General features: G+C 51.2%; 2 protein-coding genes across 2 annotated transcripts in view; both read left to right on the forward strand.

The window, feature by feature from the left end:
• TMEM132B (transmembrane protein 132B) overlaps positions 1-827 on the forward strand; it is a 608,028-nt gene extending 607,201 nt beyond the window's left edge. The window contains exon 10 of the transcript XR_010729317.1: positions 817-827. The gene's annotated coding sequence lies outside the window, so the exon portion shown is untranslated. The remainder of the gene's footprint in view (positions 1-816) is intronic.
• Positions 1-25,389, forward strand: part of LOC136322512 (uncharacterized) — a 138,731-nt gene that overhangs the window by 85,853 nt on the left and 27,489 nt on the right.

Below are 25,389 nucleotides of genomic sequence, written 5' to 3' on the forward strand. Positions count from 1 at the left end.
ACCACCTTGCCCCCATTCTCAGGGTGGCGAGCCGTCCTTCACAGGAGGCGGCGGCAGGACGCGTCCTTCTTAAATAGCACCCACGCTCGATTGAAAACCATAACTGAGTATTTGTTCAGAAGATACTGATCTGTAGAGATTCATGGCTAAATCCTAACGGTAAAGAAGAAATATTACGGCACGGACTGGTCAAGTATCATGTTGAGAAGGTCTCCCGATTAAAGGATGACAAGCCAACTTGTTGGCCTCCTCTCCTCCGCTTGCTCACCGCTGTGTGAAGATGTCTTTTGGTGGGCTCGCCGGGGACACGGGACTTTTTCTGCACCGGGGACGAATCGCGCACTTGGGGCTGAGTTAGCGCTTGGCTGCTAAGACGGCAGAGTCTGAAGTCAAAGTTGGCCCAAGTTCAAACCCTAGCTTGACTACTTAGGGCTTATCTAAATTGGGATCATTTTGTCACCTTCCTGTCACTCCATTTCCTTGTGTGTAGAAGAGACACTGATTCTACCGCACAGAATGATAGAATCATGCAGGCACACAGGTTCGCAGAGAGGGAGGGCTCAGTAAAGGAAGCGTTATTATTTCTCTTCGTTTCCATTATTCATAGAGTAAGTCTCTGGCTAAACATTCTCTGATTGGAAACTACTTGAAGCCCGTTTGACGTATGTTTGTGGATTTTAGGAAGTAGAGTAAATAGCCATAAGGTTTCCCTATGGACAGACCTTCTGTGATATTACTTAAACCTCCAAAATGCTGTATTTGGGTTATTACAAACATGTACTTTCTTTTTTCTTCTTGTGACTGAGACAGAGAGAGAGAGAGAGACGGATGGGGCAGACAGACAGGAAGGGGAGAGATGAGAAGCATCACTTTTTCTTTTTCGTTTTTTTTTAATTTTTTTTTTTTTTTGTATTTTTCTGAAGCTGGAAACGGGGAGGCAGTCAGACAGACTCCTGCATGCACCCGACCGGGATCCACCCGGCACGCCCACCAGGGGGCAATGCTCTGCCCTTCAGGGGCGTCGCTCTGTCGCGACCAGAGCCACTCCAGCGCCTGGGGCAGAGGCCAAGGAGCCATCCCCAGCGTCCGGGCCATCTTTGTTCCAACGGAGCCTCGCTGCGGGAGGGGAAGAAAGAGACAGAGAGGAAGGAGAGGGGGAGGGTGGAGAAGCAGATGGGCACCTCTCCTGTGTTCCCTGGCCAGAATCGAACCTGGGACTTCTGCACACCAGGCCGATGCTCTACCACTGAGCCAATCGGCCAGGGCAGCATCACTTTTTCATTGCAGCACCTTTGTTGTTCATTGATTGCTTTCTCATGTGCCTTGACTGGGGGACTCCAGCAGAGTGAATTACCCTTTGCTCAAGCCAGCGATCACGGGGTCATGTCCATGATCCCACACTCAAGACAGTGACCCCCAGAGATCTAGAGTGGCTACCACTGAGCACATACTCAGAGGCACAGAACGTGCCATGTTGGCTCACTCAGAAAGACCTGTTTCTACCATTATGCTCCTATTGGGGACCTTGTCACTTGAAGACCAGAAAACAGCCACTTGGTTGGAGTGACCTCATTGAAATATCTACAGAGGGGACTGTTCTACCCAGTGTCCTCCCTTCTTCAAATCATGTCACTCATGAACTCTCCAGTATCCAGTCACGAGCGGTCATGGGAAAAGACACACCTTCGGCTGGGGTGGTTTGACCCAGATCACTGTGCTTCTGCCGAGATGGCGGATGCCCTGTCATTGTCAGTTCTGAATGAGTGACGGGTCAGAGGAGGGGCGTTGCCACAGGCCATGTTTAATTCTGGAATAATTAATTCTCCAACAAGAAATTCCAGGCACTGGTGGCCATGTGGCAGCTTTCACAGGTACCGAGGGGGCCAAGGGGAATGGGGAATCATTTGCATAGAAATTAAATTTGAATAAATATGTTGGCAAAAATAAATGAAGCCCAGGATTTCCAAAAGAAAACTGCATATGGGCCCTGGCTGACTGGCTCAGTGGTACAGCATCAGTCCTGCATGTGGAAGTCCCAGGTTCCATTCCCAGCCAGGGCACACGGGAGAAGCCCCCATCTGCTTCTCCACCCTTCCCCCTGTTCTTCCTCTTCATCTCCTCTTCCCCTCCCACAGCCAAGGCTCCACTGGAGCAAAGTTGGTCTAGGCACTGAGGACAGCTCCATGGCCTCCACCTCAGGCACTAGAATGGCTCCAATTGCAGTGGAGCAATGGTCCAGATGGGCAGAGCATTGCCCCCTGGTGGGCATGCCGGGTGGATCCTGGTTGGGCACATGCGGGAGTCTGTCTGACTGCATCTCCGCTTCTCGCTTCCAAAAAATACAAAAAAACAAACAAACCAAAAGCACTGCGCTATGAAGCCCTGCGGCCATAGCCTCACTAGCATCCTGTGGTCTGCAGTTGATAAAATGGGACAGAATAATTTCAAAACGACGGCAGCTGCTGGGATGCTCCGGTCGCCCAAAGGGCTCTGTGTGGACGGTCAGGGCTGACCCCAAAGTGGTGAGGGGAGAGGAGGTCAGTTAGAAAGAAAGGATCCAAACACTCTGCTGTCACAGGAAAAAAAAATGTGTCATTGCTGATCCGTTTCCGCCCAAGCATCAAAATGTCATAACAAGTGAAGGCTCATTTTTATTCTTCACTCTACTAACCTCCCGTCAGCTTCTCCTTAACCCCCCCACCCTCCAGACAGTCTCCCTCATAAAAGCAATCTTTGTGGAGTCAGCCATGCCTGTCCCTCTGCAGATCAGGCCTGTGGCTCCCTGCCCACGCCCTCCGTCTCTACGGTACCAGGCTGAGTGGGAGCCACGTTCCCGAGTACGTGGTCTTCCCTGCCATCCGTCCTACAACAGAACGTGCAACTCCCGTTTCCCAACACTAGGAGATAGTTCTCCCGAAGGAGGCTTTGAAAGAGGCCTATTGCAAGCCGGCAAATAACCTCTCGGGACCTGGGCTTATTCCCTCATCTCGTCTCCCTGGGTCTCACCTCTCTCCTGGTCTGGGTGCTGCTGGCTTCTGCGGGCCTCTGAGTGTGTGTGTGCACGCGTACGTGCATGCATGCATGTGCACAAAGACATAGAAGATGTCCCAGGCGATGTCCAGAATGTCATCTGGACGGTGAGGTTTTGCTGCAGAAAGATGTCTGTAGTTATGGAAAACACTTTAAATCCCTACTTCCTATATTCTGATACTTCTCTGTCACAAAGCTATAGTGCTCCTTGGTCAAAAGGGGGGAAAATATCATCTTCTGATAACAACACGAGTGTGCCCTGCATGAATACTTATAATGCCTCTCTGTCCCATCGAGCGCACCAGGGACCTTGTCAGGTGGAGGTGATTCCTGAACGTGCAGGCGGGTTCAGGTTCAGGACCACGGAGAGGGCTGCCTCGTGACACCTTGTTCTCACAGAACCCACACCTCTGACAGCTCTCTTCTCCTGTTCATTCTATACATTCTGCATTCTTTTGTTTTTGTGAAAATAAAAGTGCTCATGTCAGTACATCATGTCAGTGAATGGGAAACACCACTGTGCGCCCCACGCTGGCCATGAAAGGGAGCCCACCTGTCTTATTTCTTGCCCCACATACTTTGAAATATCCGACATTGGCCTGACCTGTGGTGGCGCAGTGTATACAGTGTCAACCTAAAACCCTGTTGTCGGCCCTGGCCGGTTGGCTCAGTGGTGGAGTGTCAGCCCAGCATGTGGAAGTCCAGGGTTTGATTCCCAGCCAGGGCACCCAGGAGAAGCGCCCATCTGCTTCTCCACCCCTCCCCCTCTCCTTCCTCTCTGTCTCTCTCTTCCCCTCCCGCAGCCGAGGCTCCATTGGAGCAAAAGATGGCCTGGGTGCTGGGGATGGCTCCTTGGCCTCTGCCCCAGGCGCTAGAGTGGCTCTGGTCGCGACAGAGCGACGCCCCGGAGGGACAGAGCATTGCCCCCTGGTGGGCATGCTGGGTGGATCCCAGTCGGGCATATGCGGGAGTCTGTCTGACTGCCTACCCATTTCCAGCTTCAGAAAAATACAAAAAAACCCCAAAAACAAACAAACAAACCCTGTTGTCACCGGTTCAAAACCTGGGCTTGCCTGGTCAGGCACATGTGAGAGTTGATGCTTCCTGCTCCTCCCCTTCTCTCTTTCCCTCTCTCACCCCACCTCTCCTCTCTAAAATAAATAAATAAAAAAGAAACATCCGACATTGATGTGAAAAACAGAACGAACCACGTGACCCAGCGATTCCACGCCTGGGTTTTTATCCTAAGGGATTCCAAAATGCCAATTCGGAAAGACAGGTGCATGCACCCCTGGGTTCACCACGGGTGTTCCTTAGAACAGCCAAGGCGCGGAAGCAACGTGGGTACCCGTGAACAGGTGAGTGGATGAAGAAGAGGTGGCACATATGTATACTGGAGGATGACACGGCCATAGGGAGAAATGAAATCTCACCTCATCATTTGCGACAGCATGGATGGACCTAGTGGGTACTGGGCTCAGTGAGACGAGTCAGACAGAGAAAGACCAATACCATGGGGAATCTACAACACCAGGTCAATGAAGAAACATCCCAGAGACAGACTCCTAGACACAGAGAACAGAACTGAGGGTTGGCAGATGGGAGGGGGTTGGAGAACTGGGAGAGAGATAGAGAGGAAGAGATTGGGAAGTACAGATTGGTGGCCCCAGGATAGACACAGGGATGTGAAGTACGGCACGGGGAAAACAGTCAACGATGTCGTAATAATGTGTGTCATGTACGATGGGGGCTAGACTTTATCGGAGGGATCCCTTCGTCAGCGATATAGACGTCTCATCATTATGTCGTGTATCTGGAACTAATGTAATCGTGAATGCCAACTGTAATTGAAACATGGACAAGGAAGAGTGCATTAAATACTAACAATGCTTCGCAGGAGCTGGCGTTCGGACAAGGAATGCCGCCGCACCTTGAAATGTCTCTGAACTTCCTCGTTCTACAGGTCGATGACCGGACTATGGGGCAGAAGCAAGCCCGGCCTCCCCGCACCCCGGGGGTCCCATCACCCTAACACACCGTCTGGCCACCCCCTCTGCTGCAGGCACACAGCCGGCACTGCTCCGGGATGACATCACACCCATGAAAGGAGTGAAGCAGCAACCGGACAAGAGAAAATGTGCTCCCAACAGAGGCGGCCAGAGCATCCTTGACTTTGGGTTAACAACTCACCTCAGAACGGTGTGTAGAAAATACAAGCTTGGCGGAAATCATTTCAGATGAGAACGACGGACAAGGGTGTGGACAGGAATATCAATCTGAAAAAACAAGGCAAAGTGTGTGCATTTCATATACGGAAGAGGGTGCAAACCCATTTCTGGCCTCTAGCTCCGTTCATGAGGAACGCTGGTTGACGTGGCCAACAGCATCCCAGGAATTCACCTCCACTGCTCTCCTACGTAACAGTCCCCAGGGCCTTGCATTTGATGTTTTTTGTTCTGTTGACTGTTTCAACTAAACTCCAAAAGTAAAGACAGCTGAGTTCAAAGAAACAGGAAGCCAGCCTTTCGGCACCCCGGGTAGCTGACGGCGTATTTTCAGACACACATTATGAGAATTCAGCCCAAACCTTACTACATGTTCCTGGTTTCTTCTCAAATTTCCATAAATCACCCTCTTGAGGGGGTGGGGGGCCTTAGTCTTTGTGATCAGATTGATGAATTTTGCACGCATCGGCCCAGATACACAAATGTAAAAAGGTTGAAAATCACAGGATTCACACCGAGAGCAGAGAGGCGGGGACTCCCCTTGAGCTGCTGGGGACCAAGGACATGTGGCTTGGCCACTCTGGGTAGCACGCTAGAGGGGTCAGATGAATGAGTGAGAGGAAGCCTCTGTGTGTGGTCTTTACTCACAGTAGATCTGGACTTGGGGGACGGACCCAGAGTCACTGTTGCATTGGGTGACAGATAAACACGGATAAGAAAAATGATCTCAGAACCGCGAGGTTAACGGGAGGGGTAGATAAATCGATACCCAGGCACGTTAAGGAACACAGTACAGCCACGAGAAGAAATGCACCGTACCTACAGCAACACAGGCAGGTCTGCAAAAGCAGTTGGAACTCTTAGGTGACCTCAGGCTTGAAGCCACAGCTGTGCCCCCTCCCACCTCCCAGCCACAAACGGGTCTCCTTGGGTTGTCAGAATCGGGGGTCTTTCCTTCTACCATGTTAAAAAGAATTTGGAATCTGAGGGTCTCTCCTGTTCTCAATGTTTTATTGAACATAATAGAGGACCGCATTGGTATGTAGACCCATGGAACAGAACCGAGAGCCCAGAAAGAAACCTACCTGCACAGGTTCAGCCAATGGATGTTTGGGGCGGGGGGGGGGGCCAAGGAGGGAGGAAGTCAATTCACTGATCGCAGGGATTCCTACAGCCCAGCGGGTGCACGACACATTAGATGAGAAGTGCGATGAGGTATTTGCACTTCAGCCCTGCTCGTCTCCACATAAAAGAAAAATAAAAAGAAGGAATCCCAGCATTGAAATAAAATCTAAATGTGAACACCATCGTGAGAGAACAGCAGACCATCTTGGAGATCCTGCGGACCTCCCAGCAGGTCCCCTGGTTTTAAAAGCCCCGGCTGGCTGAGGAAGAGCTGGGGCATCATTTAAGAAGGGACTGGGAATCCCAGCCCTGTCTTCTGTGGTTACAGGACCCTCCGACAGGTGGCTGAGCCTCCGTATGCTCCTCTGTAAGGAAGACCTGCCTCCCGGAACCGGTTCACATGGCAAATGAGATAATACAACAGATGATGTGTGAGGACTTTGGACTTACCATGACCCAAACCAGCCCCAGGTGGACAACTCTTGTGATTTCACTTCTAGAGGTCCCCTGAGGAGTCCAGTCCACAGAGACAGAAAGTGGACGGATGGACGGTGGGCACCAGGCACCAGGGGAGAGAAGAATGGAGGGTGGTTGTTTCATGGGCAGAGACTTCCCGTTCTGCAAAATGAAAAGGTTCAGGAGATGGCTGTTAAATAATTAGAAACATATTTGTGTGTGTGTGTGTGTGTGTGTATGTGTGTATGCATTGCATTATTTAGCCCTCCTGTTGGGGTATTTATTCATTTTAAATAACAAGCCCCCACAGCAGCTGTGTTTTGGGCTCTCTCTTGATCTAGGAGCAAAAATAAAAATAAAAATAGATATATGATGCTGATGTCATTTCTTCAGCAGAATGGGTTTGGTGCACTCACCCCTGGGGTGGTGGCGGGAGGTGACTACAAGGTGTATGGCAGTCACATTTCACCCGCTGATAATGTCACACACACACACACACACACACACACACACACACACACACACACACACACCAGGAAGACGGTTTCTCTCTGATGGGGGGAGCCCACACCCGAGACAGAACCCTGGTGGTTTCATTCTGGTAAAGGCACTGTCGCCATGATAAGAAAGTCCTAACTCAGGTCCATATTCTTAGAGGGGAACTAACTAACTGGCGCATGACTGTTTTAAATGTTAATGTTTGCATAATGCATGATTCCTTCATTAAAAGGCCACGGCAGCAGCGGAGACACACATTATCCCATTAAAAAAAAAAAGCCCGAGAAAAAACCTCTTGGATGTAAAATTGATCTCCTGTCGCCTGTCCCACTTTCCTATTCTGAAGAGCAGACAAAGTCGTTCCTTCCCATTTCCAGTCAGACCGTGTTTTGAGGGCACAGGGCTGAGCTAGGTTGCTGTTTTCAGAGGGTGCAGGTGGGTTTACCTTTCCTGGGTAAAGATATAGAGGAGACACAATGCACTAAAACAGTGATTCCTGATTTTTTTCTTTTTTTAATGTGCTAGAAGCCTTGATTTTTTTCCATTGGCCACACAGGTGCGTCCCAGCTGATGTGCACCGCACAAGAGAATTCAGCACTGTGAGGAAAAACAGGCCTGTCTGGACAACATGTGGACACAGAAAACCGGCCCATCCAAGGTGCTGACCACCAGTCTTTTCTTCCAGTTTAAAAAGGCCGTTCCCAGCCCCTGACTAGTTAACTCAGCGGTAGAGTGTCGGCCCAGCATGTGGAAGTCTTGGGTTCAATTCCCGGCCAGGGCACACAGGAGAAGCACCCATCTGCTTCTCCACCCTTCCTCCTCTCCTTCCTCTCTATCTCTCTCTTCCCCTCCCGCAGCCATGGCTCCATTGGAGCAAAGCTGGCCCTGGTGCTGAGGATGGCTCCATGGCCTCTGTCTCAGGCACTAGAATGGCTCCAGTTGCAACGGAGCAACACCCCAGATGGGCAGAGCATCGCCCCCTGGTGGGCATGCCGGGTGGATCCCGGTCGTGTGCATGCAGGAGTCTGTCTCTGTCTCTCTGCCCCACCCCGCCACAGTTTCTCACTTTGGAAAAATACAAAAAAAAAAAAAAAAGACCGCTCACTTGCTGGCCCTGCATGGCTTCACGGGGAAGGAAAGTAACGAGACACGTACACGCGCATGGACCAGGGTGTGGTGGCCAGCACCGTGTAACCAGAAGGGACGTTGACTTCCTTCGGTTACAAGAATGAGCTGTGGGTTGGAATCCGAGACCCCTGGGGACCCTTGGAACTCACATTTCATAGGGTCTCAGACATGCTGAGATGCCCACTGCTGTCCCTCGGTGTGCATCTAACTCTGATTGTCATGCGTGGGAAGATGCTTGTTTCAATTCTGTCTGGGAGTGTCCTTCTATGCCTGGACCTCCCTCCTGTCTTTATAGTCCTTTCTGTCCCCGCTCACCTGACTCGAGGAAATAGACTCACATGAGATTTTAATGATGTGGGACTTATCCCATTGTCCCAAAAGGGGAGATGCAGAGACTCAGATAAATTCTTTTTTTTTTTTTTTAAGATTTTATTTTTTAGAGAAGTGGGGAGAGAGAGAAGGGGGGAGGAACAGGAAGCATCAACTCTCATCTGTGCCTGGACTGGGCAAACCCAGAGTTTCAAACTGGCAACCTCAGCATTCCAGGTTGATGCTCTATCCGCTGCGCCATCACAGATCAGGCAAGACTCAAATAAATTCTAAAGGAAGGCTTTGTGCTTAAAAGTCTGGGCTGAGATGAGGCAGAGACCTCTGCATTCCCATCCTCCTTCCTCTCCTTAGATCCCTCAGGTCACCTGCCACTCTAAGAGGAAGCCCACAAATTTCAAGATAGCAGAACTTCCAGGTCATTTCTCTATTTTATGGAGTCCTTTAGCCTTGCTCTCCAGCCAAGCCCTTGGCCGAACCTCACCGACCAGACAGACCCGTGGTGTTCATGCAGGCACAGTGACTGACGTAGAGAAAAGGCCAGCTCCGGCGCCTTGGGAGACAGTCCCGGGAACCCAGGGTGGCTGTGAGGATTTTCCCCAGCGCTCAAACTCAAACAGCATCACGTTGTGATTCAGGAAAGAAGGGGGAAATGGAAACCTGCTCTGTCATCGTGGTGATGCACGTTGAGAAGTTAGAGTGGCATCCCCTGCACTAACTCCCCAGGTCAGAGACACGGCGGCATTATCACGGAGGTTTGTGTGGAAGCAGCTGTCCTCAGGTCAACAGGGGACCTGAGGAACACGTGTATCAACATGTGGACAACCGTACTCGGATCAGATGTGATTTAGTGTGTGTGTGTGTGTGTGTGTGTGTGTGTGTGTGTGTGTGATGTGAGCACAGGCAGAGCCTCATGCAGAAGCAGGAGCAAAACAGCAACGGGAAATCTGAGACGATGTTCAGGTTCTTACTGATTTAAACACAGGATGGCCACATGGCCCCGCGACCTTGGCACTGACCTTGGAGATGTCACTTGAACAGGCCCTACACCACGAGAGACAATTTCATTTCCACACTCTGCTTCAAAGAGGGCGGCCACCTAGATGTCCTACTCACCTGGGGCCGTCCAGAACACCGAGCCCAGCCTTCAAAGAGAAAGGTCGCTCGCTGAGCTGAAATCCAACAACAAGGAGTATCGTTACTATACCACAACTGATTCATGAGACCTGAGGTTGGCATCATTGTGTCCTATCCTATACGCCCATTCTAAATTAGAATTGGAAAGGAAGTCCACCTTCATCATTTGAACATCCAAGCCAGGTGTTCAAGGAGGCGACGTTCTAGATTTCAGAGCTGTCTAAGCACTGAACAACGACCACTTGCTTTAGGTAAAATAAATGTTGGCGTTTAGGTTGGTCATTCCGCCCTAAAGCAGAAAGCAGTCAGAAGCCAAGGAATGCCAACCAGATCAGGTTGGGGCTGATTTGGAGCTAGCTTTCCCCCCAGACGCTGAGGCGCTCGATGAGGGTGCGCACCAACTCGAGAAACGATGAAGTTGAGCTAAGCGATGGAAGCCGTGTTCAATGGAAACTCGGTAAGTGAAGGAGAGAGTCAAGTCTGTGTCTTAATTACCCGGGTGTGTTTCTGGCATGCAGCACGGACATCACGCTCATCGCTTCATCAAGGGGTGACTGATCGCTATGTATCAACACGCACGTGTGAGTCAGAGTAAACAAGAGCAAAATGATGGCACGAGAGACAAGGACGCATATGGTGGGTAAAGCCTGGGGACACCAGTTCCATTCCCGCTTCTGGGACGAAATAAATCATCACACGATGCTGGGAAATGTCACAGTCAGAGTGTCCACAGTGAAACCCTCTCTATGAGGCAGGGCCGGCCGTGGGCCAGCACCGCAGCTGGGCAAGTCTGTGCTAGACAGCTCCAGGGGGCGCCATGCATAGCTGGAGTCATCACAGGCGCCTACGTTGATCAGAAAATTCTCCGGCACAGTGTCTTAAGGAAGCTGTGGGTGTTTCTTTTTTTTTTTTTTTTTTTTTTTTTTAAACAAGTCAGCATGTTTTTTTTATTTTATTTTTTTATTCATTTTTAGAAAGGAGAGAGAGAGAGAGAAGGGGGGAGGAGCAGGAAGCATCAACTCCCATATGTGCCTTGACCAGGCAAGCCCAGGGTTTCGAACTGGTGACCTCATCATTTCCAGGTCGATGCTTTATCCACTGCGCCACCACAGGTCAGGCCCAAAGCTGTGGGTGTTTCTAATGCCTACTTCGCAGTGCCACTGGAGGCAGCCTTGCTGGAAACAGAAAGTCGAGTGATACATCGTATTAAATATGATCCAATAGTAAATGTTATTTTGAAATTATATTTGAAGGACAGGTTTCCTTGCTCAGAGCAGAGTTTTCCGGAAGAACCCCCTTAGGAAAGATTAGCCCTGCTCTCCCCTTGAGAGCAGCTTTGGGAGGGTGGCTGATTTTCAGCATACGGTAATAGCTGCATCATGAAAAAAGTGTAAAAGCCTATGAAATTTGCAAGTGCTCATCAGATAGGACTTCATCGTTGAAAACGCACGCTCCACAGCGTTGTGAGGATGGGACGGGATGGCCGGCCGGGCAGCGCGTCCATGTGTTCTGTGGGATGTGTGGGGCTTCGGGAACCCCGGCAGACCCACAGCGGGCTGGGCGTCCCGGCCCCTGCAAAGCCCGATGAAGGTTTCTCTGCTTTTCCCCGAGGCATGTCTCATCCCTGTGCGTCAAGAAGGTGGCACGCTTTCTCGTTCTTCCCATTTGTGAGTGACGGCAGCTGCCCGGCCGGGCGCCGTCCCCTGGCAGCTGTATTTAGAGAGATGCCATGGATGAAAGGGGAGGTGTCCACTGGTGAGGTCCACATGCCCTCAGGAACGGGCTCTTCCTCACTGGGACAAAGAAGCCCGCCAGACATCTCACCATGCTCAGCTTCCCCATCACAGGGACTCAGCTCAACGATAAGTCACCGAGGACCCCACAAAGCAACGTCGGTGCTCACTTTCCAAACTGACCCCTATTCCCTGCCAGCACCCACCTGCAGAGAAAGATAATGGAGACAAATTGTTTCCAGTCCAACTTCAGGAACTTCATGGGGGGTGACCTTGCTTGGACCACTGTGGCTTTTTAAGTGTGACCCGAGGCACATTCAAGCAGAGCTTGGGACTGCTGGACAAATCTGTGAAGCCTTTTCTTTTGCTTGTGTGTTTCCCCCTAAAGAGCGGCTTGTCAGGTACTCTGCCTTGTCAGCGAGGTTCCGGGTCAGCCGGGAGGAAGGGGGAGACGAGCTCTTTTGTTCTAAGTGGGACATTTTGTCCTTTACAATGGGCTTTTGTTTTGGGGGGTACATAGGTTGGTGCACCCGCTTCTTACATCTTGTAAATAAATAGGAGGCAAGACAGAAATCTTTCTTTTCCATTAAAGAGATAGAGGATTTGGGAAAGTGTTAGCAATTGGGAGGAAAAAAGCTATTGGCTATGTTTTTTGTTATTGGTTTGTGTGGGTTTGTTTTTTTTTTCCTCCAAGAGAAATACAGGGAGGAGGAAAAAAAAAAGCCTTCATTAAACGTCTTGAATAGTTTTTGAAGGGAGCCCTGGAACATCTTCCAAGGTCCCCATCCAGCCCGGGCGCATCCACGAGGCAACCTTATCAAGCCTGGTCACACTGCCAAGTTTATGATTAATTACCTCCCAGGAGGTGAGGGGCATTCGATGTATCATGCAGGTAACAGACGCAGAGAACAAATTAATTACTGCAGCCTTGGCTTCCCATTGGACTCCAAGGCAGCTCTAGATGTGTGTGGGGGTGGGGTTGGGGGCGCTGATCCTCGGGCCTCAAAAGAAAAAAGCATGTTTTGAATGTCACTTGGATGAAAACAGTGTGTGCATCTGTTGCCCGGTGATGGCTTTGGGCCCTAGAAAGGGAGGAGGACCCCCCCAACCCCCCGCTTCTGCAATTCTGTGCATCTATCAAAGCAAGATCATTCACTCATCTCCTCGTTTGGAGAGCACTGATAGAGGACCAGTGATGACTTCTGCAGTTCATCATTTCCCGGAGAACAAAGACAGCTCCCGAGATGTTGACGCACAGAACACGGAAGGCTCTGGGATGACCGGAGTCCAGCGGGGGGCGCTCACGGGCTGTGTCACAGCGAACCCCCCCCCCCCCGGAATGCCCTCAGAGCAGGCCTGGACGCCAGACCTTCTCACGTCACGAAGCCTTTTTTAGGGATGTGGGGGATGCCGCGGTGACTACATCCACTCCTGTCAGGCGTTCCTACAGCAAGAGTAGAAGGAATTAACGACACGCCCTTGGCGCTGCAGTCGGGGTCTGCGGGTGGAGGAGGTTGGAGGAGGGACCCTGAGAGAACTGGGCAGCAGCGTGACCCTCGGAACCCTAAGGAAAGAAAAGTGTGACTGAATCTCATGAGTGGCAATAGCCACACCTCTGCCCTGGAAAGGAAACGAGGTGGCCAGGACTTCTCCCTTAGAGGTTTGGGGACAGTGTGGATGTCCCCCCACTTTTTGGCCAAGGTGTGAGGGAGCAATGCCAGCTCGGGCATCCAAAGCCATCTTGACAGCTGGCATTTCCCAGCTCCGGGCAGAGGGGGAGTCTGGGTCCTGCATCAGCTGAGGAATAGAACAGACTGTATAACTTTGGACCAGGGTCCACCTAGAGTGTCCGCAGTTTTTGTCCCATGCCCATTGCAACAGCCAGAGCACCCAGCCCAGAGCGGCGGGGCACGCCTCACTGCAGCAGAGCACAGGCAGTCTTAGGAAGGCTCGGGGAACTCTTTCTGGAGGAGGGGACCCCGACAGTGACTCCTGAAGGGTGAACTAGAGAGAGGGAGAAGCGAACGGCGAGACGGCCCGCGAGGAAGGGCGGCCCAGCCCCAGACAGCAGGGGTCACGACATTCTGGAAGGTGGTGGGCAGGGCCTCCAAGGGTTAAGTCTGGTTGGGGAACGGGGATAAGGGAAGGGAGCCATGACCCAGGAGGCCACGTTGGCTCAGAGGCGGCAGGTGCCGGGAGCTTGCTAACCACCTGAAGAGGCCAACCACCTGCACCGAGTCCCAGAGCCAGGAGAGCTGGGGAAGTTTGTGCCGACGGGAGCATCAGACAGGACCCGTGTCCAGGGGAGGGATGAGGGGGTGTGGAGTGGATGACAGTCGTGGTGGAGAAAGAGGCATTGGATGTAGCTGAGTGATATTAATGCGGCTAGTGTCTCACCAAGGTCAGGAATCCACGTCCTCAGATAAACACAAGCCTCCGCCCCCAGACTAAACTGACCGCCTGGGGTGGGCTCAGCCCCGTTGATGACTGTAAGGGACAGAAAAACCACCCAGCGTTGCTGCCCCATTGAAAGTAACCAAGTCCAGCACAGGGAACACAGCCAACAGTATCGTGCTAGCCACGTGCCAAGCCAGGCGGGTACTAGACTCACTGGTATCACACACTTTGTAAACGTCCAGCCACGATGATGCACACCTGAAAGCAATACAATATTGTATGCCAACTGCCGCTAAAAAAGAAAAATTTTAAAATGTTCAAAGAAACTAACCAGCACGCTTTTAGGAAAAAGCCAGTTGGGTTGAGAATGTTAAAAACCTCTGTCCTGCATCGAAGCCATTTGTGAACACGCACAGATTTGCCCTGACTGGGGACACATCCGCCCGCAAGACGCATCCAGCCTGTGTCACCCAGTGGCTCTACAGCGCCCGGGATCCAGGACAGTCCTGCACCGACAGGGCTCACGGCAAGAGTGAGGAGGGAAAAGATCACAACCACACTCGGCACTCACCAAAACCTCGCCACGGCCAGGGTCGGTCTCCAGGCTTTATTTTCGTAAGAACCTCAGAAAATGGGCAGTCATGTGCTCCCCATGTTGACACTTGAGGAAACTGGGGCACAGAGAGGTTAAGGCCCTTGTCTGTGGTGGCACAGCTAGTTAGGGCAGAGCTGGGGTGTGGATACCACATGTTTGTTTCCAGAACTCTCTCTTCCTTTCCAGGAACCCGGGAGTCACTGACACCCCCCACCATCCCCAAGGCACTCAGGATTTTCGTATCAACGCTGCCGCACAAATGCCACTCCATCCCAGGAAACAACCACGTGGGTGCCATACGCAAACTGGTGCTTGGTTTTGGTTGGTGACTTGCCCTCTCCAGGCCTCGTGCACCAAGCGACGGAGCCACGCCCACCTGGAAAATCACACCCACCGCGCCCTCTTAGGAGCAGCCCCTGGGACCTGGACTACATCATCCTTTATTTCTAGCCCGTATTTCTTTCTGACTCCTCGCTCGTTTTGTTGGATATTCTAGGCTTTGAGAAGTAAGCCCAGTGCACACATTTGAACATGTTTAATCACAGCACATAACCTGCTGATTTAATGCTTAAAATGATAAATTCCTAGAGATGGTGTGAAGTCTGTCAGACTCCAGAGCAGCCTCTGTGACTAGACGAGAGTTCTGCTCCACGGGCGGGTGGCGGCTGCCATGGCAACCGATCCTGTCCTCGCGCAGGAGGATGGGAGGACGGGGAACTACGGCCAGGCACCGTGCCCACACTTCCGTCCCGATAGCGTCTGGCAAGTCTGTTTTTGTTAACGTTGTGTTGTTTTTCTGCCCGAAAAGAGCCCAGGGACTTCTGCTGTGGTCACCTCCCATGGACATCCAGGGAAACTGAGGCTCTAAGTAACACAGCTGGAAAATCCAGACAGCAGGACCTGTGACGAGGTCACCTGGTTGCAAAGGAGGTCCCAGCCCTGCCTTCAGTTAACCCCTTTCCGTGCTGGTTTACCGGGAAGGGGGGGGCATCTTCATCTTGGACAAAGGTTGTGCACACTCCCCCCACCCCTTCCCCGGAAGCATCACTGCTCTTACGGGACCCATCGATGGAAAGCGAAACTGAGACACACACGGGCTTCAGAACATACCGGAGTGACCCCCACCCCAACCTTTCGCCAAAGGCCCCTCATTTCCTCCCTTCACTGCCCCTGCCGGGCTCCGTTCAGAACGTCCGGTTAAAGGCACGGGTTCCATCACTGACAGGAGCAAGGACAGCGACCTGGACGGGGTGACCGCAGGTCCACGGACCCGGGACACAGACCGTGAACATGAACCACGCGCAGGAGGAGACGTTCCCCTCAATGGGACTGACGCGAAGGAGAACCGTGATCGTCTCTGCAGGCGAGCATTTTCACCATAATTGGAGGGGCCAGGAATGACGTTATTATTAATTTTTAATTACAGTTTTCGGCCTCGGATAGCACAATGCAGAATCACCAAAATTTAAAAAGATGAGATGCTGTCCACCGGAAATTCATATAAAGTAGCATTGAAGGTCAACTGTACTTCAAACATAAAACTTTTTTTAAAAAAAAACTAAAAACCGGAGAGATGCTTGCATATCACGTCACTGACACAGTAAGCCACATTTAAACTTTGCAGATAAGAGGATGTCCTCGACGTTTAGTAACGACAGGCAATGTTTGCAGTTCTAGAGAGGGAACTGTATTTATGACAACTCTAGTTATTAACACGGTAAGATGCAACTTTAATAAAACAGGCATCAGAATATGCTAAGGGTCAGAAACATGTGGGCTTCAGAACTAGAAATTGCTGTGCGTACATCCAATCCTGACCCCCCGACTACCATGTGAAATGTGTCCTCAGAAGCAAGGCAGTGCCCCTCCCCCACTGGGCGGGTGGCCTGTCCACTCTCAGAATGTGCTGGGCTCTGCCCCTGCTCCCCTTACACCGCTCCTGCGATGGAACCCAGGCAGTCACCGTGTTTGCACCGGGCAGATGGAGATTCTGACCCAGAGGGTCCTGGGTGGCACCCAGGCCCAGAACATTTACTCAAGCAGAAATGGGCGTTAACTTAAAGAACAGGCTGCGTGGCTAACAGCACACATGGCAGTGTTTATTAGCCAACAGGCCGTAAGGGGAGAAAAAAAATTACGAAGGTGAGGAGTAATTAGTAAGATGGGCCGTGTACCGCAACACGGAGCGGAGAGAGGGTGTCGGGGACCCGGGGTTTGTTCCTTAAGCATTTTTTTATTTTCCACCCTTTAATTGTAAAAGTTAAAATAAAAAAAAGTTGAAATCGTTGTAAAGTGAACACCCATGCATCTACCACCGAGCCCTCAGGACTGTTACTATCTTGCTACATTTGCCTTTAAGCTTTGTTTTTATTTCAACAGTGAGCTTTCTTCTAATCCTGTTAGAGGAAAAGTAGCATTAGCACATGGAATGTGGAATGTGTTGTTTCTCGGGGATCTTCTTGGCTTGGGACAAACCAGCAGGAAACACGCATGTAAGAAAAGCAAGCCTATTTACTTATTTTTTTTCATTTTTTTTTTTATTTATTAAATTTAATGCAGTGACATTGATAAATCAGGGTACATATGTTGAGAAAATATCTCTAGATTATTTTGACATTTGATTGTGCTGTATACCCCTCCCCCAAAGTTAAATTGTCTTCTGTCACCTTCTATCTGGTTTTCTTTGTGCCCCTCCCCTCCCCCAACCCCTCTCTACTTCTTCACCCCATCCCCCCTGCCCCCACCCCCACCTCTGTTGCCATCACATTCTTGTTCATGTCTCTGAGTCTCATTTTTATGTCCCTTCTATGTATGGATTCATCTTAGTTTTTTTTCTGATTTAGTTATTTCACTCCGTATAATGTTGTCAAGGTCCATCCATGTTATTGTAAATGATCCGATGTCATCATTTCTTATGGCTGAGTAGTATTCCATAGTATATATGTACCAAAGCTTTTTAATCCACTCGTCCTCTGACGGACACTTGGGCTGTTTCCAGATGTTCGCTATTGTGAACAATGCTGCCACAAACATGGGGGTGCATTTCTCCTTTTGGAGCCGTTCTATGGTGTCCTTGGGGTATATTCCTAAAAGTGGGATAGCTGGGTCAAAAGGCAGTTCGATTTTCAGTTTTTTGAGGAATCTCCATACTGTTTTCCACAGTGGCTGCACCAGTCTGCATTCCCACCAGCAGTGCAGGAGGGTTCCCTTTTCTCCACATCCTCACCAGCACTTATTCTGTGTTTTTATTTTTAAATTTTTTTTAGAGAGGAGAGAGAGAGAGTGAGAGGGAGAGAGAGAGGGGGGGGAGAGAGGAGAGAGAGGAGAGAGAGGAGAGAGAGAGAAAGAAAGAAAGAAAGGGGGGAGGACCAGGAAGCACCAACTCCCATATGTGCCTTGACCAGGCAAGCCCAGGGTTTCGAACCGGCTACCTCAGTGTTCCAGGTTGAAGCTTTATCCACTGCGCCACCACAGGACAGGCTAAAGCAAGCCTATTTAAATAAAATGTATTTGATGACAGCTGGAGGGAGGACAGGCCTGAGCCAGCGGGAGGAACAGAGTCTCGGCCAACGAAACGCCTGAAACAGAAGTGTTTTGTCAAAAGCTTTCGTTTATATTTTCAATCACGATCTGTATCAAGTTAAAATGCATAGTGAGTGTCCCACGGCAGGGTTCAGAGCACGTTAACGTGGTCTGTTTTTAGGGTGAGGAGCCTCTCCTTGTGTCCTGACCTGCGCAGGTGGATACGGCAGGACCTGGAACCCACAGACACACGCAGGAAGTGCCTGTTTGGAATAGGGAGCACCCGCAGATATGACGCATGTCCCCTGGCCTGGCCTGTCTTCTGGGTAACAAACACGGACTCAGGTTATCAGTTCCAACATTCACAGGGATGTCGAGAGCGTGGTGAAACCCAGGCCCCCAACTCAGTAGTGGCACCTGGACACGTCCCGTTCAAGCTCAGGACCGGGCTATAGTCTGACACACACCCCCCACTCTGCAGGACGGGATATCATGGTGCCACCCGGTCATTTGTCACGAGGCAGGTGTGGAAGGCCTTCTGGCCCTGACTGCTCCTCCCCTCATTTAAGGGAACGACACCATCTGGTTTTGTTTTGTTTTTTTCCTTCTATTTACTGTCTCACAAACATAAAATCGATATCTACGGGACAGTCAGTGGAGGAGTCCACAAACGGCACATGACAAATAGTATTTTTATAATTAGAAGAAGTCAATACGTGACCAAGCAGATGACATCTAAATGCATCGTGAGATTTCCCTGACTGCGTGGCGGTGGGGACGGGGTGTTTCTCTTGATTACGGAGGAGCTGACCCATAGCCCCTCTTTCTGACCCACTCATTCCCGTGTGAAAGAACAAGCCTTCTGTCCTGCGGATATCGTGGGCTGCTGAGTCTTTCTGCCCGAGACCCGCAAGCACACATACTCAAGCCGAAACCAAACATTTCACGAAACAGTACCAAACACACAATAAATGAGACAGTCCGTTATTGTCTGTTCTACTTTAATTTTTTGCAATATCATCAATAGCTTCACCAGTTTGTGAGTCAGGACGCCACACTCTAAGGCCCTGGAACTGGGGACCAGGCCTGATGTGCACAGAACCACCCCCTTGTTCCCTGCCCCCTGCCCCCTGCCCATCCTGTAGCGGGAGGAAGAAAATGTCTGTTGATGAATGAACCGATAGCTCGGCCCTGGGCCAGGCGTCGGGAAGACGTGGGCGACACTCAGATTGTTTGACTCTCACGGTGAGGATTCTGCTACGTCTCTGCTCCTGCTCTGAGCGTCTCGGGGCAGAACCCATGTGTCTTGACCACGTCAGCCCTTGTGACCCCTCCCTTTCCACAAAAAGACACCAGCTTCCAGCCTGGAGCCCTCACTGGGCAGCGGTCTCCCCTGGGCCGTGAGCCACACGGGTCCGTTCTAAAACCCCGACCTCCTGGTTGTCCTTGAGCTGGGAGGGTGGCGGGTGGTCCCCTCCAGATCCCGCCTCCACATTTTCCTGTGCTCCACTCCCTCCACGGAGGTGTGAGCTGAGTGGACACCACGGATGGGCGCTGTGTCCCCGGCTGCCAGCTAGGCTTGGTCCTGGGAGGCCAGCGAAAGACAGGAGGGAGGAGGGAGTGTGACCAGGGAAGTCATCCCAGGCTGGCTGAGGCTCTCGGCAGAAGCGACTGCTCCCTCAAAGGTTGTCTAACTCGCACGCTTTGCTTCTGACTCAGGGACTCTCCCTGCCCTTGACCCTGTGAGCCACAGGTGTGCTCCCCAATGCCGACGTGAGCTCCAGACCCCCGCATTGGTTCCGGGGTCTCCCGACACCCACCTCCTTGTCATTGATCGTCGGGAGACATGCTGACCCGAATCAACCTCAGGTGGGCAGGCTGGCTGAGACACCCTGACCAGTAGTGGGACATAGACACCCATAGTCTATGTCCACTTCCTTCACTGACGTAGAAGAAGGGGCTAATGCAAAAACCTCAGTCTGCCCAGAGAACCGAACCCACAATGTACGCAAGGCAAACACAGAGCCTCTGATCATAACCTCCTCCATCAAAGAGTAAAGGAGTTTAAAACAACGACCACCGAGCCGGTCCCTGCCCTCAGCCTCCTCCAGAGCCGTGAGCACAGCTCAAGTCTCAGGGAAGAAACAGAACCTTTTGCCAAGAGATGGAAGCAAGGTTACAGATTGATGACCAAGGGGCTGGACCCACCTGCACCCTTCTTTTCTTGGCTCACTGCATTTATTGGAGGGAAAGAAAGATGCTCTGATGGGGTTATCAAAAATCTAAAAACTGGAAAATTTCATATAAAAATCCAAACTTCAACATCCTCTTGAAATGGAAAAGAACCAGTCCGCCTGAACCCCTCTCCCCTCCCACCTCCTAGGGGCTGCGCCTACAATCTCCAGCTTGGTTCTGCTATACCTGGTCCCTTTGACCTAGGGACCCCAGAGGAAGGGAGAGAGAGAGAGATAGGTAGCAATCTGTGCTGGCCCTACGACCCCTTCTGCGCTTGGACGTCTTGCGATCCTAGAACTGGCTCACGTTCAGCCACGTTACAGGCTGGGGTGCCTGCAGGGCACCAAGCTGCCCCCCGGGATGTGGGAATTCATGAGTGTGCTCCGTGCCCCTCCTGGTGAGCAGCGGGTCCGCAGATCAAGACTTCTTGAGGGGTCCCTCCCTCCTAGAACCGCGTCCGTCTCTTCAATAACCAGTCTCCTGGCACCACGTGGGGGACGCCGAGGAGATTTCCCTGTACATCTGTCAACTTAATCCACCCCTTTGTCTCCTCGTCGTCTGAGCCAAAGCGGGAACACGCTCTAATCTTTGATTTATAGCGAAGTCGTGCCGCCTGACTTTCATGAAATCAGGTGGGACTAAGAGGCAGGCTTCGCTTTGATCCCCAGAAGCCGTTGGTTAAGACCCACTCGATTTCACGGTTTCTTTTTTTTTTCCTAGTGAGTTGAATAAAAACGAACCAGGCACTGTTGGCTGCCAAGGGTATTAAATTGGTCAGATTGTGTTGACAGATCTGTTATGTGGTCCCAAATTTTACTGGAGAAAACTTTTATTTCTGATAGAAACATTCACGGCACTCGCTGTTGTACCTGGGGCTCCAGAAACTTAAGTATAGAGCTACTCTGTGATTAATAAGCTGCTCACAGCTCACTTTATGTTGCTGGGTGGTGACATTCCATTTACCTTGTGGGGGTCATTTCGTCCATGAAATGGAGCAGCATCATAATACTTGCTCTCTATCTATATATATCTAATATTTACCTACCTATATCTATACCTATAATATTCATACATATACTATAATTGCCACACACATATATATAGCAGGTACTTCACATCAAGGACAAGCAAGGTATTGAGTGTCCAGGCTGGAAAAGGTGCCCGTTCAGCCCAGCTACAATCAGAAGGAAAAGCAGGAGCAGGTGGATATCCCCTTGAAGTTCAAGTTGCTCTAATTCTCCGACTACATTCACCCCACATGCCAGCCCCACAGGGAGACCTTGGCCGGTGAAGGGCTCCAGGCTGGGTACAGAGGACAGGGGACAGGCTGGGCAGCCTGCAGGAGATGGGGGCAGGCGGCCTCGGCCAGGTGCCGTCAGCCTCCTGCAGGTGGCGAGCCTGCCTGTTGCACCTGGACCGGCTGGCCAGTCTGCATGGCCACCCCTTGCCCTCTCTGGGATGTCCATCAGGCAGAGCATCTGTACTGGTTACGAGATCCATGAAGGGCAGAGGAGACGCTTGTGAAGGTGACAGTGTCAGGATCCTGGGTCTGGAAGAGCCCTTTTATCAAAGGGCCATCGTGCCGCAGGGTGAAGGCTCTGACCGGATGGGGCAACAGCACACCCATACCCACGTGCGTGCACAGATCATGGATCTATTTGGGAGTGAGGGGGCCACTCCCGTTCAGGCTCTTCACTGCAAAATCAACAGAAACTAAACCAGAGAAAGAAGTAATGCCGTGTCTTGATTCTAACGTTGTGTTCCCAGCAAACATGACTCAACGGAAGAACAGGGGAATGTGTGACCGCAACGCATGCAGACACATCGGAACACTCTCCCGGAAGCCGAAGGAGTGCAGGAAGAAGGGGCTCTGTTTATAAAGACCGACTTCTGGCCATCTGAATCACAGCCCCCGAGGATGAAAGTATTCATCAGATGGGAGCCACTCCCTGGGACAGAGATCTGAAGGCTGAGTTTCCCCCCTCGGGGGGCATGGCTTCCAGTCCATTCCACGAGGTCAGGGGTCTGCATTGGCACCTAGGAGCTGGGGACCCAGGTGTTTTCCCAGGACAACGTGAAGAGTCGCAACGCTAGTCTCTGAAGATCTGGGCCTTGGAAGGGGTGGTGTCTGCTCACACACGGAGGGGCCAGTGGACGTTTGTGTGCACACTGACGTAATTCTGTAAGGAACAGAAACCGCCCTGGAGGCGGTAGGACAGGAAAGAGTGATGCCCTGAGTGTCTCTCCTGGGTCATTGAGTCCTTCCCCATAGAGTTAACCTCGAATGGGTGTCCCCTCCTAAACTTGCTTTAAAGTCAGATCTCTCAACATCGCCGTACGGTGGGGACCATTAGTGTCTCCACTTGACAGATGAGGGAATTGAGACACTGGGCGGTTCAGTGACCGGCTCCAGGTCACCTGGGAGGTGAGTGGCCCCTGTGTGTTTTACACTCAGACATTCTGGCTTCAGAAAGAGGCTTCATACGCCACACAAGCTGTTGTTATTCAAGATGAACTTGAACTTCCTCCCCTCCACCCCCTGGCTCGCTGCATCCCACCAAGGAGAGAAAGCAGAAAAGCCGTCCAGGAACGGGTGGTCGGCGTAAGAAGACAGATTGGCAGTGTGGAGGGTCCTCCATGGCTCGCCCTCCCGTTGGAGGCAGGGGAGGGGTTTCCTTCATGCCGCCCTGGGGGGCACCCAAGAGAGCAGTCGGAACTGCCAACATCAAAGTGAAGGGTGGTCCCTTAGGACATCAGCCTTATCAAACTCTAACAGCCTTAATGGCTTGAACAAACGAGCGGTGGGGGGTTGGGGGAAAGCCGGGACCAGGGAATTAACTGCTTAGGTAAAGAGGGGAGAGTTGCTGACTTTCAATCAGCTTTTGACAGAAAAAAACCAGTAACGTCTTAAAATAGAGAATCCACCTGCAGACAGAAGATCTAGAAATGAAAGTTTCCCGTCATGCCGGCCGTGGTCACTGTGGCTCAGTGAGGGTTGAACACTGACAGCAGGAGGGCCCGAGGGAGGCAAGGACACTCAGGATCATGGCCACCCAGAAAACTGACCAGCCTCCTCCTGAGCTGGACCAGCCTGGACTTCCTCACCGACTCAGGTGGGCGATTTGCATCAGAAGAGCCGCCTCGGAGGTCCGGGGCGGAGGAGGTCAGGTTAGAACCGTATCTCCTCGCCAGTGCTTGTCTCTTCCGTCCTCTGTCTGCCCTGTTATGGCCTGTCTTGTTTTAACCAGGTATCAAGGGGTTCGGGTAAACACACACCTTACTTCCCGGTCGTGGTCAGCATTGTAGGACCACCCCAGGTCCTTACCTTCGAGCGCCCCCCCCACCCCGTTCACCGTCCCCCTCGCCACGGTGCCCTCCCCACCACAGGCCCCTCCCTCTCTGACGCGGGTCAAGTGCACCCTCCGTCCCTGCCTCTGAAAGGTACACAGGTGGTCTGTACACAGGTGTGCATTCCAGTCCCTTAAAAAGGCTCCGTTCCAGGTCACGTGGTTCCCGGTGTCCACACTCAGGACTAGCTTCGAACAAGCTCCCCCTCCCCAGGATGCTTTGAGCCCCTCTGGTTTCAGCTGACCAGTTTTGGTGCCCCCAACCCAACCCCACCCATGCTGCCCAGAGAGACCTGGGCGCACCATCACCCGATAATCACTCAGCCCCCAGGTTTGGATGCCTGAACATTGTCGTCCACCCCGACAAAAGTCAATGGATGCACCATGATTTGTCTTACTTTGGTTCTTTTTTAATCGTCCACATATTAAAGCGAACACGGCAAAACATGCTGTTTTATTTTGTTTGGTTGTTTTCCGCCTCTTCAAAGCTTTGAAGTTCCATGGAAAAATTTCAATGTCCTATTTATAAATCTACTATTCCATAACATTTTTTTTTTTTTGTATTTTTCCAGAGCTTGAAACAGGGAGGCAGTCAGACAGACTCCCGCATGTGCCCGACCAGGATCCACCCGGCACGCCCACCAGGGGGCGATGCTCTGCCCATCTGGGGGCGTCGCTCTGCCACAATCAGAGCCATTCTAGCGCCTGAGGCAGAGGCCACAGAGCCATCCTCAGCGCCCGGGCCAACTTTGCTCCAATGGAGCCTTGGCTGCGGGAGGGGAAGAGAGAGACAGAGAGGAAGGAGAGGGGGAGGGGTGGAGAAGTAGATGGGCGCTTCTCCTGTGTGCCCTGGCTGGGAATTGAACCCAGGACTCCCGCACGCCAGGCCAACGCTCTACCACTGAGCCAACCGACCAGGGCCTATTCCATAACATTTTAAGAGGAAGTTTTAACAAGTGAGTGGACGAAATTTCTTTAAGTATACCGCTCACAAAAATCAGGGGATATTTCAAAATAAATAGGAAACTATACAGCATCCCCTGATTTTTGCGAGCAGTATAGTTCGAAACGCGTTCGTAAATTGAATGCATTTGGCTTCTTTTTAAGCAACAGTCTCTGCCTCATTAACATGGAAAGTACTCTTAAATACTTAAACGGGCCCACGTCAACCTCATAAATAAACTTAATGGGGGGGATTCTCACATTCCCTTAAACACTCCCATCTTGCTGGGACTCGGGTAAATTATCTTGTGCTTTTCAACTTAAAATTGCAAATCTAAAATTAATTTCTCAACTCCATTGTAGCCGGAATTCCAAGGCTAAGCGCTCACCCAATGTGACAAATTATCTTAAATATTTAAGCACTTTACATATAAAATATCACCCAATCGTGAGGCTTAACACACATACACACAATATTAGTAAACCAGCCTGATTCTTTTTATTATCACTTTTGCGATCAATCTCCCTGGATTTTAGACTAAGGAAATAATTTTACCCTATTCAGGACATCAAGGTTTCATTCAGGTCCCAAGCAAACAGAGAGTTTCATCATCCCAAAATAATTAGAATTTTCTGTTCCGTGGGCCGAGGTTGCCCGTTGACCATCTGAGGGGAGGGGTAGCAAGGGGAAT

This window comes from Saccopteryx bilineata, chromosome 2, assembly GCF_036850765.1.
Source record: "Saccopteryx bilineata isolate mSacBil1 chromosome 2, mSacBil1_pri_phased_curated, whole genome shotgun sequence".
Classification (NCBI taxonomy): domain Eukaryota; kingdom Metazoa; phylum Chordata; class Mammalia; order Chiroptera; family Emballonuridae; genus Saccopteryx; species Saccopteryx bilineata.